The 15,617-nt window shown below is 42.6% G+C and overlaps 1 protein-coding gene across 2 annotated transcripts in view; it reads right to left on the bottom strand.

The window, feature by feature from the left end:
• The window catches only part of LOC109923881 (receptor tyrosine-protein kinase erbB-4-like), a 136,310-nt gene that overhangs the window by 119,859 nt on the left and 834 nt on the right, over window positions 1-15,617 (bottom strand). The window lies entirely within an intron of this gene.

The raw sequence follows: 15,617 nt of genomic DNA, 5'->3' as shown, positions 1-15,617 counted from the left end.
ACATTATAATATTGCATAATTTGATTTAATTGATTTGAAAAAGAGTTACAGCAGGAACCAGGCCTCAGAGTAAAGCAGGCTTGCATAGGCACATGTACCCAAAGCTCAGTTGCAATGTGAAAGCGATGTCTACTGGACATGCAATTGCAAGGCCACTGTCACTGGTGATTTCCTTTTGGCGAAACTAGACAATATGTTGACAGTACTTATTGAGCCCAGCACTGAGTAGCTGCGCGTTTGAATAAAGATTAAACGACAGGATTAGGATTATAGAGCTTGTTCAGAGAATCCACGTAGTGCACTGCAGTCCACAGAGCAGGCAGGCATTTGCAAAAGTCCCTTTATAGACTGATCATAATCAATCAGGATCCCAATGCTTCAGACATGGTTTCTTCTGCTGGTTAGGATTTGGATCCAGCAATTCATGATTGTAAATTGTGGCTGTAGTGTGAGGATAAGATTGGGAATGTGTCTGAGATAGCCTGATTGTTGAATAATCTATTATTGAGCCTGTCTAGACTAATATGTGAATAATGGTCAGTACTGATATGAGTCAGTGTGGCAGTGACTGTGGCACATTCAACAGGGGGGAAGAAACTGGAAGGAATAGAAAACGGGAAACAGAAATAGATATTTCAGGAAAGCTGGTCAGGCGTATTTTTCCAAGATTGTCAGTTGTTTAATTGTTTGCAGTTACTAAATGAGGAATAAATCTGCACTCAGCTACAGGAACAACATTGCAAGTCACAGTCAAAAGCCAAAATCAGGCCATGAGTAAATCAGTGTTCTGAACAGCCCCACAGTGCAAAGTTACCCAATTTGACACAGTTCCAGTTGGGGTACCCCAAAATCTACAAATCCTGGGTGAGGGGGAATGAGCTTGCTCCTCCTGGTTCATCTCCCCTCAAATCCTGTCGGTCTCATCAAGGTGAATTTTAAAAAGATCCCTTCCCTTGTGGCCAGACCCAAATAAATTTACATTTTATAAAAAGGAGCTAATTTAACAAGGCTGCCTTGAATTAACCAAAAACAAATTCACTACTAAAAATGTAAAAAAATAGAAATGCAACGCTGATTCGAGATGAGAGGAGAGGAGAGGCCAAAAACATAAAAGTAAAATAAAATATGGATCAATCTCTGAATGCTTCATGAAAAGCAGATAAGACGATGCTGCAGCTATTTTTGGATGCTACCAGTAGCATTGCTGTTGTTCTTGGTTTTGTGGGTTAGTGGGAATTCTGTTGCTCCAATTCCTTACGACAGCGAATGAATTCCAACATTCAAAGTGAGATGAAGTCTTTACCTCTGTTCTACCTGCAGTGCAGGAATGTTTAAAATGGCTGTTCTCAAAGCTGTGACCTCACAGTATTCTAGTCCACACACTGGGATGTCAGCCACCAAAAGAGACAAGAGTTATGGTCAGTTTTTAACTTCTACTGTGTATATTCCCTGGGTAAAACAGAAGATTTTGCAAGAGGTGGCTGCCTGCTGAGAGGGGATATAATCAGCCCTTTTTGTGTTAGAGCTCTCAGTCTGAAGTTACCCTGACACTTCACAGGTATGTCATCCCATGGGTTTCTCACAGGACATGAATTTACATCCACAGTTTTGTTTTTCTCAGTAGTGACATTTTTTATTTTAAATTCCAAAATATCTCTTTTTTTTCCAAAAAAGAAATGTCCATAAATACTTTGGGATTCTGGTTTGTCTGTGTAACATAGGACACGGAAAGAGTATAATAGATGCCTGTGATTGTTGGATTGCATTCTCGAGTGGTTTGTTGAACTCTCACAGTTTTGTTTAAATCTGACTCAGCGATTCAAAATGTGGTCTTCAATGCAGAGAGTGGTCATGATAAATTCTTCAACATACAACCTCCTGTGTAATCTCGCCATAGCATCAAGGACAAGGAGTGCCAATTGGGGTGGAGGTATTATAAACTATATACAAGACATGACGTCATGCTGCCATCAGGATTATGGTGCCAACTGGTGAACATGCTTCTGTTTCCACAGTTAAAATCAGCAGCAGACACTAAGACTCAGGAAAACTCGCATTTTCCAAACAGCCAATCAAGAGCTTGTGGCTGTGGGAGACCCAACATGGACGCAGCATTTCAGCATTTCCAACGTGCATCAGCACAGATTGTAACATATTACACAGTGCCATGGCTAAACCTTCTGACATTAACATCTTGGAAGATACTACTATCGATTAATTGATTAATTGGACAAACGATATGCATTTATCATTCTTCAAAGTTTCTCCAATGCTTACAAAGTTCAAGGTCAGGAAGGTACGGAGTGCAGCTGCAATACCACTGACTAATCTCGACCATTCCAGGGAGAGCAGTCCGCTTTGTTTTTGTTTATTCACTTGTGGGACATAGGTATCGCTGGCCAGGCCAGCATTTATTGCCCGTCCCTAGTTGCCCTTGAGAAGGTGGTGGTGAGCTGCCTTCTTGAACCGCTGCAGTTCACGTACTGTTGGCACGTCAAGGAAAAGCAATATATTTCCAAGTCAGGATGCTGAGTGGCTTGGAGGGGAACTTGGAGGGGGAGGTGTTCCGATGTATCTGCTGCCCTTGTCCTCCTAGATAGAAGTGGTCATGGGTTTGGAAGGTGCAACTTATAGATGGCGCACACTGCTGCTACTGAGTGTCGGTGGTGGAGTGGGTGGATGCTTGTGGATATGTCACCAATTAAATGGGCTGCTTTGTCCTGGATAGTGTTGAGCTTCTTGAGTGTTGTTGGAGCTGCACTGATCCAGGCAAGTGGGAAGTATTCCATCACACTCCTGACTTGTGCCTTGTAGCTGGTGTACAGGCTTTGGGGAGTCAGGAGGGGAGTTACTTGCTGCAGTATTCCTAACCTCTGACCTGCTCTTGTAGCCACTGTGGCAAGTCCAGTTGAGTTTCTAGTCAATAGTAAGCCACACGATGTTGATGGTGAGGGATTCAGTGATGTAACACCATTGAATGTTAAGGAGCGGTGATTATATTGTCTCTTATTGGTGATGTTCATTGCCAGGCATTTGCGTAGTGTGAATGTCACTTGCCACTTGTCCTGGATATTGTCCAGATCTTGTTGCATTTGGACACTGACTGCTTCAGTATCTGAGGAGTCACGAATGGTGCTAAACATTGATCAACTTGATCAGTCTCCCAGCCACAGGGCTTCTCATTCACCCTTGTGTCTGCAGGGCGGCCAGTAAGATCCACTGCAGCAGCTCTCTGGGGTTAATTCAATAGCACCTCCCAAATATGTGAATTTGAAATACTACTGAGAAGGCGGAGAGCAGCAATAGCATGGGAACACCATTTCCTTCAAGATCCCCCCAAATCTCTCAGCACAAGCTGACTCGGACACAATCACTGTTTCCACATCATCTGTGGGTCATTCCTTACCAAAGGCCATAATGGGTGCACCAGCAACACAGGAACTGTAGTCTTTCAAGGATAACACCCATTAACATCTTTTCAGGACAACTACGGATGGGCAATAAAACACAAGTGATACCCAAGGTCCAAGAACAAACTGAAAAGAAGATTGAATTTGCCTTTACAACGTTCAAAAATGGTGTCATTCTGAAATTGGCTGGCAGTAATTTAATAGTTAAGTGAACATTAAGATGCTGCACAATTAAAAACACAAGGAAGCTTCCTCAAATACAACCTTTATTTGGATTGTGACACATTCTTCAGAAATGCGCAAGTACAAACTGAACATTGGCACTCTTAGTAAAGAACTGCAAACAGGTGTGTTGTAGCTGGAAAACAGAACAAGCTGAAAATGTATGTTTGGGGAGACCAGAGTATTCGAGTGACAAGCTGAGAGAGAACCGGTAATATTTACCTTACAAAGTCACCACTTCAATCGAACTGCCCTCCCGCTCAGAGGTTTCAATGGTTTGAGAGTCATTACCACACCAGTCTCTGAGGTACTTTCACTCAGTAACTTTTTTGTTTCAAGCCACAGTCCCAACTATTGTCTTGTCAGAGGACAACTTGCAGAGAGGCTACAAACCAGAATGACAGCTTGTAGGGTCTGTGCCTTCACACAGTGAGCTCCTTATTCCAAGGCTGCTTTCACAGGCAGTTGCCAAGTGGATCACAAGCATTTCTCCACAGACAAAATTGAAAAATAAAACGATTGGATCTATTTTAATGTTAGCCCTGTGTACAGCCTGTTTGATAACGGTTTCCTTGGTTCCATAGTGGGTTGCCCTCGTGAGTAACTGAATGCTACAAACTGTGAACATCCCCGGATCAATCCTTGGATTATGCTAGATGGTGCCAATCTCAACTAGGGCAGTGATTGGTTATATTGATGGCGTTCAGGCTGAGGAAATAGGTCACTAATGATCCCTTGCTGGAAGTTTCCAACTCATTGGTGAGGCCACATTTGGAATACTGCATACAGTTCTGGTCGTCCAGCTATAGGAAGGATGTTATTAAATTAGAAAGGGCGCAGGAAAGATTTACATGGATGTTATTGGGACTGGAAGGTTTGAGTTATAAGTAGAGGCTGGATAGACTGGGATATTTTCCCTGGAGCATAGGATGTTGAAGGGTGACCCCTTATAGAGGCTTATAAAATAATGAGGGGCATAGATAACTTGAACAGCCAAGGTTTTTTCCCCCAGGGTGGTGGTGGTGGTGATGGAGTGGGGGGGTGGTGGGAGTCCTAAACTAGAGGGCATAGGTTTAAGGTTAGGGGGGGGGGAGAGATTTAAAAGGGACCCAACAGGCAACTTTTTCATGCGGAGGGTGGTGTGCATGCAGAATGAACTGCCAGAGGAAGTGGTAGAGGAGTGTACAATTACAATATTTGAAAGACAAGTGGACAGGTATGTGAATAGGAAAGGTTTAAAGGGATATGGGCCAAACACAGGCAAACAGGACTAGTTTAGTTTGGGATTATGGTCAGCATGGAAGAGTGGGACTGAAGGGTCTGTTTCCGTGTTGTATGACTATGACTCTGATCGTTTTTTTTTTAAAAACGAAGAAGAGTGAACAGCACCAAAAGCTTGGGTTCAATCAATGTCTCACCCCCAATGTGGCCTTGACTGCAGATCCAAAGCCACATGCAGCAGCAAGTCTACTTGTGGTGATAGGAGCAGGAAATGATAAGTGGCTCCTTTGCAGCAATGTAAAGTTACTTTACTTGGAACCCAGAGGTTCAGACAAGTGGTCCAGAGACAGGAGCTCAAATCCCACCATCCCACCATTGAGGGGAGGCGATGGCCTACTGATATTATCATTAGACTGTTAATCCAGAGACCCAGATAACATTCTGGGGATCTGGGTTTGAATCCTGCCATGGCAGATGGTGGAATTTGAATTCAATAAACTATCTGGAATTAAGAGTCTAATGATGATCATGAATCCATTGCCGATTGTTGGAACAACTCATCTGGTTCACTAATGTCTTTTAGGGAAGGAAACTGCCATTCTTACCTGGTCTGGAACCTACATGTGACTCCAGACCCACAGCAATGTGGTTGACTCTTAACTGCCCTCTGGGCAATTAGAGATGGGTAATAAATGCTGCCTGGCCAGTGATGCCCTCATCCCGTGAATGAATAAAGGATGACAATTAATGAATCTGCAATAAAAGTTCTTCTCAATGAGGATGATCATTAAACTACTGGCTCTTTAATATCTTTTCGGGAAGGAAATCTGCCATCCTTTATCTGGTCTAACCTACATGTAGCTCCAAACACATGCTTGATTTTTAACTACCCTCTGCAGTGGTTTAGCAAGCCACTCAATTGTGGCTACAGAAAACAACAGACAGCTCTGCCTGTTCCTACGCCACACAAACTCCAGCAGTTCAAGGGCAATTAGAGACCGGCAATAAAGAGTTAACCAGTAATATTCATAGCCCAAAAGCAACATTATAAAAATTGAGCACCAGTTAGGGATAGAATGTTCTCACCAAGGGTGACTGCAGCATTTGATTAGATCTATTGTCATGATCAAATTTTGAACTATTTAGACTTGTGGAGCTACCTGTCCAACCGAGCAAACTGCAGAAGCAACAAATGCTGGTCAATCACATCCTAGGATTGCCAAGTCTGACAGGTCACAGTATTGTGAAAATTCAGAAATCACTCCTTCCCCCAGACAGGGAAAGTGGTTCATGGAGTGAAAGCAAAATCAATTCACACCAACCCAGGGCAACTAACTGAAACAAACTTTGATGTTCCTGTTTACAGCACTCGTGTAAAACAACAAAAGACTACAAACATAATAGGATTTAAACTAAACTCTTAAACACAACCTATACAATTTCTCGACACTGACTGGCAGTGAAGTGCAAAGTATTTTCTAACAATCTTAGCTCTGGGCCCTGGATTCTGGCCCAACCCAAATAGCAGGGTGAGATCATGCACTGCACACAGCTCCAGCTACCACAGATCAGATTCAGTGAATGGCAGCAATGTCATCCATGCTACCTACAGCCACAGAAACCCAGAGTGGCAGAGCAAGCTTTCTAGCAGTCAGGCACGAGAATCCAGCATCACTTGTGCGCTGGAGAAACTGGTCAAAAGGAAACTTACAAAAAATAAAACAAACCTTCTTGGTGATTCTGAATAAATTCTGTTCCCAGAAATGCTCCCTTCAATGAGAAGGGGGTTCTGAGCCCATCAGGATTTGCTTAGAAAATAAATTCGTTTCCTAATGGTTCAGTGATTAAATGCACTACTGGACATGGCACAGAGCCTGATCAATGTTAAATGATTTTCAGGGTGGGTAGGGGCTGAAATAGATGATCATTGGAAGAGGGAACAGTGGGAACACTACAGCTAATCTTACAGCTCTCAGCCAAGGACAGATAGGGCTCACTAGATGGCATTCAATAGAATATGCATGTGAGAAAGAACATTATGGGGATGATGGTGTGGAGGGAGCTCCATAACCACTCAATACCAAGCAGGTTCCATGTCTGTTCCCTTGTCTCCACCAACTTTGCTGGTGGAGTTTGAGCCACAGTAATTAGCTGTGCTCAGAGACTTTTGGGTGGGGGCGGGTGGGGGTGTGGAAAACAGAAATCAGCCCCAATTCCTGCTCTGAATGCTACCCTGTTGGAAAAAGTGTGCGTAAGTGTTAATTAAGGGTTTGGAGTGTGGTTGACTGTGATGTCTCCAGTTCAAATTGACAGCTACCAGGTATCTAGGACAGATAGTGGAAGGCTCTGGAATTCTACCACGTGGGAGAAAAAAAATTGGAGGGGTAGGGGAGCGGGGAGGTAGAATCTCACATGCAAATCCCATGAATAAAACAATCCTGTGCTGGTTCTGTAGATTTAACATTGAGCAGACTTAAAAAGGGATACAAGGGATATAAAAGGGATGATGCTGTGGTCAGAGAGTCAGTGTAAATGCCTGGTGTAGAGAGAGATGTGATCTCAAACCACAATCAGCAAATATATAAATGTCATTGGAGTTGTAAGTATTCAAATGTGTGTAAAGTGTTTTATTGGAGGGTCATTTGCATCAATCTTTGCAGATTCACTTTGCAGGCAATGTGCCAATGAGTGAGAGTTTCAGTCAAAGAACACCTTGGCATATCAACTTGACCAGGGCATGAGAACCAAGCTAGCTGCAGCTGAAAAGACAAACAGCCTTGTCTCAGTGTGATTCTCAACGTGGCTCAGTCTTTATTGGTTGTACACCTGTTCCTTAGTCTTGTTTACTTTCTCAGCAACGATGTAGATAAACAGATTAATGCAATGAATCAGCATGCACCCATTCAGGTACAGATCCCAAACAGAGAGCCCTCTTTACTGAAAGTTACATCTGGATTCACCAGGCCCTCACGTTAAACCATCATTGTAGCAGTGTTACAATACAGAATGGAAAACCTCCTCTTTCAGGCAATGACCCCATAGTAATCCCAGTTTATCAGTCCCCAACACAAAGATCTCTCTTCCCATTGTGACAAATCAAACAAGTTGCCAAACTGAAATGGAAACCAGTGAGTGCAGCAGCAAAAGTCATTACTTAGACATCAGTGCAATAGGCAAGTAAAGAAAGCTCAATGTAAATGGCTCATTATAATGCAGCACATCACATGCTAGGCTTGGTTACTTTTTAAATGCAAAACATTCAATAATTTTAAAGTGCTTGTGCTAAGGATAGTAAATGTTCAGCTGTTTTGCATTGCCAGTAGCAGAGTCCAATCCTGTCCTCACCATCCCCACACACGCCCATCTTGCTGATAGTAACTTGCTTTTCTCCTTTTCCTCCTCCCCTCTCCCCTGTCCTCAAAGCTAAATTGTTGCACTTGTATTGCCACCTTAAGCCATCACATAAATCTGGTCATTGAAGTTGAGACTTCCCAAGTCTGTGGAGCAGTTGCGTATTAGGTGAGCACCTCACATATTAGAACAGATTTATGGTGTGTTTCTTTTCTGGTTGGAATCCCATTCTTACCATTTAATTGGTGTTAATGGTTCAAAGAGAATGTGGTTATATTTTGAAACCAAAGGTGATATTAGATAATACATTACAACACAGGAACAGGCCCTTCGGCCCACTAAGCCTGCACTGATTCCTAATCCTTATTTAGACCTGCTATTTATTGCCTGTGCGTGGTATCTATTGCTCTGTTGGCCTCATATTCATGTGTCTACCAAGATACGCCTTAAACGTTGTTAACATGCCTGCTTCCAGCACCTCCACTGGCAGTGCGTTCTAGGCACCCACCACCCTCCGTGTGAAAAGCTTTCCCCCGCTCACCTCGAACCTGTGCCCTCTTGTAGTTGACCTTTACATCCTGGGAAACAGCCTCTGACCATCTACCCTACCTATGCCTCATAATTTTGTAGACCTCTATCAGGTTGCCCCTCAGCCTCCGTCTTTCCAGTCAAAACAATCCACGTTTATGCAACCTTTCCTCACAATCGAAACCCTCCAGACCAGGTAACATTCTGGTAAACTTTCTCCGCACTCTCTCCAAAGCATGCAGGTCCTTCTGATAGTGAGGACCAGAACTGCACGCAAATGTGGTCTAAACAAAGTTTTATACAGCTGTAACATAACAGTGACAGAAATGTTGATGTGTAGTCGTTTGACACTGGTGACTGGTATAGTTGGCAAGTTAAGTATGAAAACGATTGGGAAAAAACCCACTTTTTCCTGTTGTGATTAATGCTTACTTCCTTAAAAAATGTAACTAATGAAAGGAAAACAAACAAATAACTAAGACTAACAGTTGTCTGTTGTGGGCTCTGGAAACATCCCAAAGTGTCAGCTATATTTCAGTGAACATTGTTCTTGCCTTTGAATCTGTTGTTTCAAGCCCCACCACAGGGCTTGAGCTTTTAAATTAGACCAGACGATTTGTTGCAAATACCGAGGGAGAATTGGCCTACCAGAGGGGTCATGTGGAATCTGAATCTGATGAACAGTCATCCAGGCTCGAAACGTTAGCTTGCTTTCTCTCCATATATGCTGCCTGACCCGCTGTGATCTCTAGCATTTTTTGTTTTCAGAGGGGTGGTTTTTTTGAGTTAGATATCAGATAGCAGTCCCTCCTGCCTTACCAAGTGAATGTAAAATAACTCCCGTGACATTATTCTAAAGAGGTGCAAGGAATGCTCCTAGCATTCTGTCCAATATTTATTACTTGACCATCATAATTAAAACAGATAATCTGTAACACCATATTCTGCATTCTGTTCTATTATGTTGACGTACTTATGTAAGGTACAATTTGTCTGGTTAGCATGCAATACACTTTTCATTGTATCTTGGTACATGTGACATTAATAAATCAAATCAAATCAGTAACACCCAAGGCACAGCAATATATTTCCAAGTCAGGATGGTGAATGGCTTGGAGGGGAGCTTGCAGGTGATAGGGTATGTGCTAGCCTTGTCCTTCTAGAGGGTAGAGGTCATGGGTTTAGAAAGTATTGTCAGAGGAGCCTTGATGAGTTGAATGGCACTCCGTCAATGGTACACACTGCTGCTGCCATACATCAGTAGTGAAAGAAGTGAATGTTGAAGGTGGTGAATTGACTGCTTTGTCCTGGATGGTGTCAAGCTTCTTAAGTGTTGTTGGGGCTACACCCAGCCACGCAAGTAGGGAGTATTCTATCACTCCTGATTTGTGCCTTGTAGGTGATGGACATGCTTTGGGGAGTTACTGCATCATTCCCAGCCTCTGACCTACCCTTGTACCCACTGTATCTATATGGCTGGTCCAAGCAGTATGGTATAACCCAGGGTGTAACATTATGTCCTTGTAGCCTGAACTGGAGAATTAGGTCTTTCAAATGGGTTCTCCTTCAATCTGTTCAAATGCAGACAGACAATGCTTGGCGAGACAGGCCCAATACAAATGATAAGGTGTTTTATTTCACAAGAGAATGAGCATACAGAAGTGAAGTTATGATCAAATTCACTAATTTAAATAATACCGATCATAATAAGTTATAAAATTAAGAACATGCCATACTTCCCTGTATTAGTCAACGCGACTTAAAAAAAAACATGTTGCAAGGCTGACTGACGAGCGGCTGTGACAAGAGGTTGTTTAAGTAAAAAAGAAACCTCCTTGTTTCTTCCAGCTTGACCTACTGCTAGTCAGAATCCAAAAAGGGAAGACCCTGCTGTGTGGAACAAGTAAATTAACAAAAAGGAGGGTTGTGGTTATTAATCACCAAAACAAGCCAAGAAGAAAGCCAAAGCCAAAGCCAGCTCAAACATCTGAACTACCTGTCAGCTCAAGGCCACCTTTTCAAAAAGCAAATGCATGAATGCACTATGCTTTAAAACACATTTAAAAGTAACTCTCTCCTAAAGCTGTTTTTGGAAACATTCCGAAGATGCTGGAACTTAACACTCGATATCTCTGAAACACAAAGGTTTCCCACCCCCGCCCCCCCCACTTGACTCCCTTCTCTCCAGAAGGGGGTGACACTCATTTGAGAAGAGCTCAGTGGATGCTGACAGTCTCAACTTCAGTGCCCTTTCTTTACAGGGAATGAGAGAAGGATTTTACAAGGTACAGAAAAGGCCTCAATTCCAGACTCACGCACCCTATTCTGCAGGGAGCTGAGTTGCAATCAGAAGGACCTTCTGGGGGCAGGGGGAGAAGCCATTGACTGTACATTCTGATAATAGCTCGACAACAGCTGTCCAGGCTTAAATCAGCTGTGCACAATATTTGGAAACAAATGTGGGACCTTTCCACTTTGCAGGTCCACATTCAACTTCCACTTGAAACTGCTGACTTATGCTGAACTGCCTTTTGGAAGCTGTATGAACCTTAAGAGGTGCTCCTATGATTCAGTGGGCTATGTCAACCTTAGCTCCAAGCCAGAAGCTCAAGTTCCACTCCAGGACTTGAAAGGCACAAAATATTTGTTCAAAATATGGCCAAATGGGTTGTGTATCCACCTGAAAATCCTGCCAACACAGGCTAATGCCAGGTGGGTGAGAGCAGGAGTGTGTCATGGTCAGCCAAGTGACACAAAAAGTGGAGCCTCTGCCATCGCTATTCCAGAGCTCCAGGCTGCAATGTGCAGAGCCAGTTGTGGATCAGGTTGGTGCCAACAGTACAGGGGTTTGATCCTGTTCTGGCTGGAGTGGATCACAGACTTCAACCCTACCTGTGATGGAGATCATGGCACCATGGATCAGATCTACCTTCAGTCAGAAAACTGAAGAAGGAGCCTCAATAAAAGTGCTTTAAAAAAAGTTTTTTAAACTTCTAAAGACAGAGAGGGTTTAAGCAGCTCTAGCAAGAGTCTAAAAGGATTTACCATGACCGAGGGAAAACTATTTGTCTTAGGCTGTTTTATTTCCCTGTTAACTCAATTTCACTAAAGTAAGCAAGCAGGAAGCAAAATAGTTTCAGCTGAACTAACTAGATTTGGGAATCTGAATTCATGTAGAAGATAAAGGAAGATTTGCATCTATAGAACAACTTTCATAACCACCAGACATCTCTAAAGCACTTTATACCCAATTAAATACTTTTTGCAGTGGAGTCCCTGTTGCAATGAGAGAAACAAGGCAATTTGCATACAGATTTTTCTTGGTGACCCTGTTGCAAATATCTATTTGCACAATTCATGTGATTTAGAGAGAACTTTTAGTTTTAACAACTTTTACTCAATTCTGAGGAAGGGTCACAGGAGCTGAAACCTTAACTGCTTTCTCTTCACAGATGCTGCCAGACCTGTGGAGTTTTTCCCAATAATTTCTACTCTTTTTAATAACTTTTACATTGGATATTAATATGTTACGTGGAAGATAAAATGATATTAAGAACCTAGTAAACAACCCTAAAGTGAAAGCAAATCAAACAAGCTTGGGATAATTATTGTTAAAAGGTTATTGGTGTTCATCTTACAAGGTCACATTGCTGTGAGAAAACTTACATAATGGAATGACCCATCTTTGAACCTCTTGGTAGAACCAAAGGGTCTGGAAAAGAGGACATTTATATCTCTAATGGATATAATTGAATCATGTCATTTAGCAAAAGCAGCAATGGTGACATAAGGAAAATCTTTTCCCACACAGCAAGTGGTTAGGATCTGGAAAGTATAACCTGAGATTGTGGTGGAGGCAGATTCAAATAGATGCTTTCAAGAGGAAATGCAATTGTTCTTTAAAAAGGAAGGACTATGGGGAGAAGCCAGGAGTGTCATTAGGTGATCTAGTCATTTGGAAAGCCAACAATGGGCTAAATGGCCTAGAATGATAGAAGCCCTACAGTGTGGAAACAAGCCGTTCAGCCCAAGTCCACACTGACCCTCAGAGCATCCCACCCAGACCCATCCCCCCATAACCCACCTAATCTCCACATCCCTGAATGCTAGGGGCAATTTAGCATGGCCAATCCACCTAGCCTGCACATCTTTGGACTGTGGGAGGAAACCAGAGCACCCAGAGGAAACCCACGCAGATACAGGGAGAACGTGCAAACTCCACATAGACAGTCACCTGAGGGCGGAATTGAACCCAGGTCTCTGGTGCTGTGAGGCAGCAGTGCTCACCACTGAGCTGCCCCAGGCCTCTTTCTGCCCTGTAACAATTCTCCAATCCTGTGTACAATTTGATAATGGTTACACAGTCTGACTTTGTGATGTTGATCAAGGGATAAACATTGGTCAGGGTACTGGGGAGAATTACCCCACTGTTCTTCAAATAGATCTAGATCATTGCTGATGGGTGGAGGGCAGATGGACTTTGTTTAAAAGGTAACAGCTGACAGTGCAGCACTCCTAGTCTGGTGCACTGATCAAATCAAATACTGATATGCACTTGTCAAACATTCAGACCAAAAGGGCAGTTCAATGTATTAAAGGACAGTCTCTGAAAACAAACTTGAAGTCAATTTCTCTGTGGTTTAATAATTCTGAAATGGACTAATTTTATAATGTGTGATTTGACATCATTGGTCTGATGATTGACAGTTAATGATAATCATTCAGACAGCTCAATCTGAATTGAGGATTTTCATTGCCTCTCAGTTTTGCGCAAAACTGCTGTCTTGAAGAGGAAAGTACCGCATAGAGCGTGTTTTCTCAGAGTCAAATCACATTTCATAGAGTCCTGAAAGAAATGCTGCCTTTATAAAATACCAGATAAAGAAACAACTCCTAAAATGAACTGATGTAACAACTTGCATTTATATAATGTATTAAGTTTTGTTTTATTCATTCAGGGGAGTAGAAAACATCCCAAGGTTACAGTAAAAGAGAATGTTATTGAGGACTTTGATTGGGTCCTTTCAATGCTATAGCAGAAACAGTGCCAAGTTCAGCTGACCATGGCACTAACTGTCAGAAGGCTAAGTGGGCATTGTGTTCTCTTAGAGGTGCCATCCATGATGCTTCAGACATGACTCCCTGCTCGGATTTTCCACCACCTCTACAGGAACACATTGCCTGTTGCCTCCTAACTGAGCATTTCTTGGATTGTGGATTGAACAGAATGAGAAATAAATAGGGTGTGATATATACAGGCTGCAGAAAGAACAAACTGGATTGGTCACTGGTCCACGTTTCCATATGTTGTGCCTCCTGTGGTTCCAACAAATGGCAGTTGACTGCATCACCAACACAATCTACATTCATATAGCACCTCTGGTGTAGAGAGAGATACCCTAAAACACTTTGCAGAAGCATGACCAGACACAATTAATTGTGGGGTGGGGGTGGGGAAGACAGACAGATTCCAATTGTTATCAGAAAATGTCAAATGTGTGAATGCATTTGTGTGGACCAAACCACTTCAGTGTATCTAAGCAGAGTTGTTTAAACAGGGTGGCAAGCACCTTTATTTTAACAGAAAGGGCAGCTTTGGAAAGTAAGGGTTTAACTTGTAAGTTCCTGTAGGCAATAACAAAAATTAAAAGTCACAAAGTCCACCTGATCCATGATGAAAATATTTGCCTGCCCTATCAGCAAGTGTTCACTTAAACAAGACAAACCTCCAACTCACTGGTCGCACTCAATTAATATTTAAAAGGAAATACTGATATTCTCAGAAAAGTTAAAACATACAAGGCACGAATAAACAGAAGAAATGTTCTTGTAATGCCAGATGATTTGCATCTTTCTAGTTCGCACCTCCGGTGCAGTGATCTATTTGGAAGTCAAGTACACAACTGATTTGGAAAAAGAGAGACAAGTATCTAACGAACTGCAGGTGCTTTTATCATTTTTTAAAAAATACAACTTTGTAACTCTGACTTCAATTCCTGATGCACAGGTCTCCCAAGAGCTAGAAAAGACAGGCCAGGATTCACTGAGCACTTCTTGGTGAATTCACTTTGTCAGTGTCATAAGCACAGCGTTTGAAACAGTCTAAAACTGACACGAGGATCCAAGTTGCTCTCTGACACTGGCGTTCAGTGCAGTGTCATGGTCCCCCGTGCACCAGGGACTCTGGCAGAGGAAGAATTCAGAAAGAGACAGATTTCGGGCAAAGTGAGATGGGGAAAGTGGCATCGAGACGACATTCTCTGACCTACAGAAGCGCCTGGAGACTCCTGCTAGGATGAAACAGACTCGACAACATCATGAAATGGCTTTAAATGAGAACAAGGCTGAATGCTTCTGGAAAGAGCCACTTCGCAGTTCAGTTTAATTCTCTACACACGTCAGGGGGATTAAAAGCTAAAACAATTCAACATTACTTGTGGCCCAATGCGGTCAAACTTATAGCCTATCACATGCGACCTCTCAAACCCGACCCTCAACTGTACCCCAAATTGGAGAAAGGCTTTAGGGAAAAGTCCGTGTGAATTCTGAAGGTTCCCCGAAGTTGGTGCTCACTTCACGTTCACATGAGCTCGAACTAACTGCCCATGAACCTGATCCTTACAACCTGTTAACAAACTGACCAGTCAGGATACAGAAAACTGCAGCCAACCTGAGACAGGCGCTCCCACACACCAGCCTCAGTTTATCGTTAGGTGATTGCGCAAAAACCTTAAGCAAACAGGTTTTTATAACTCCCAGTTTCCGTCTCCGAATAAAAGACTCGTCATTAGACTTTTCCCCCCACTTTTACAAAAAGTTACTTTTTAAATTACCCGTATAAAAGTAACGCACCAAGTTAGTTTCATCAAGTTTTAGAGCACTGTT

Source organism: Rhincodon typus, chromosome 41, assembly GCF_021869965.1.
Source record: "Rhincodon typus isolate 14 chromosome 41, sRhiTyp1.1, whole genome shotgun sequence".
Taxonomy (NCBI): Eukaryota; Metazoa; Chordata; class Chondrichthyes; order Orectolobiformes; family Rhincodontidae; genus Rhincodon; species Rhincodon typus.
This window is presented reverse-complemented; position numbering and strand designations above follow the sequence as displayed.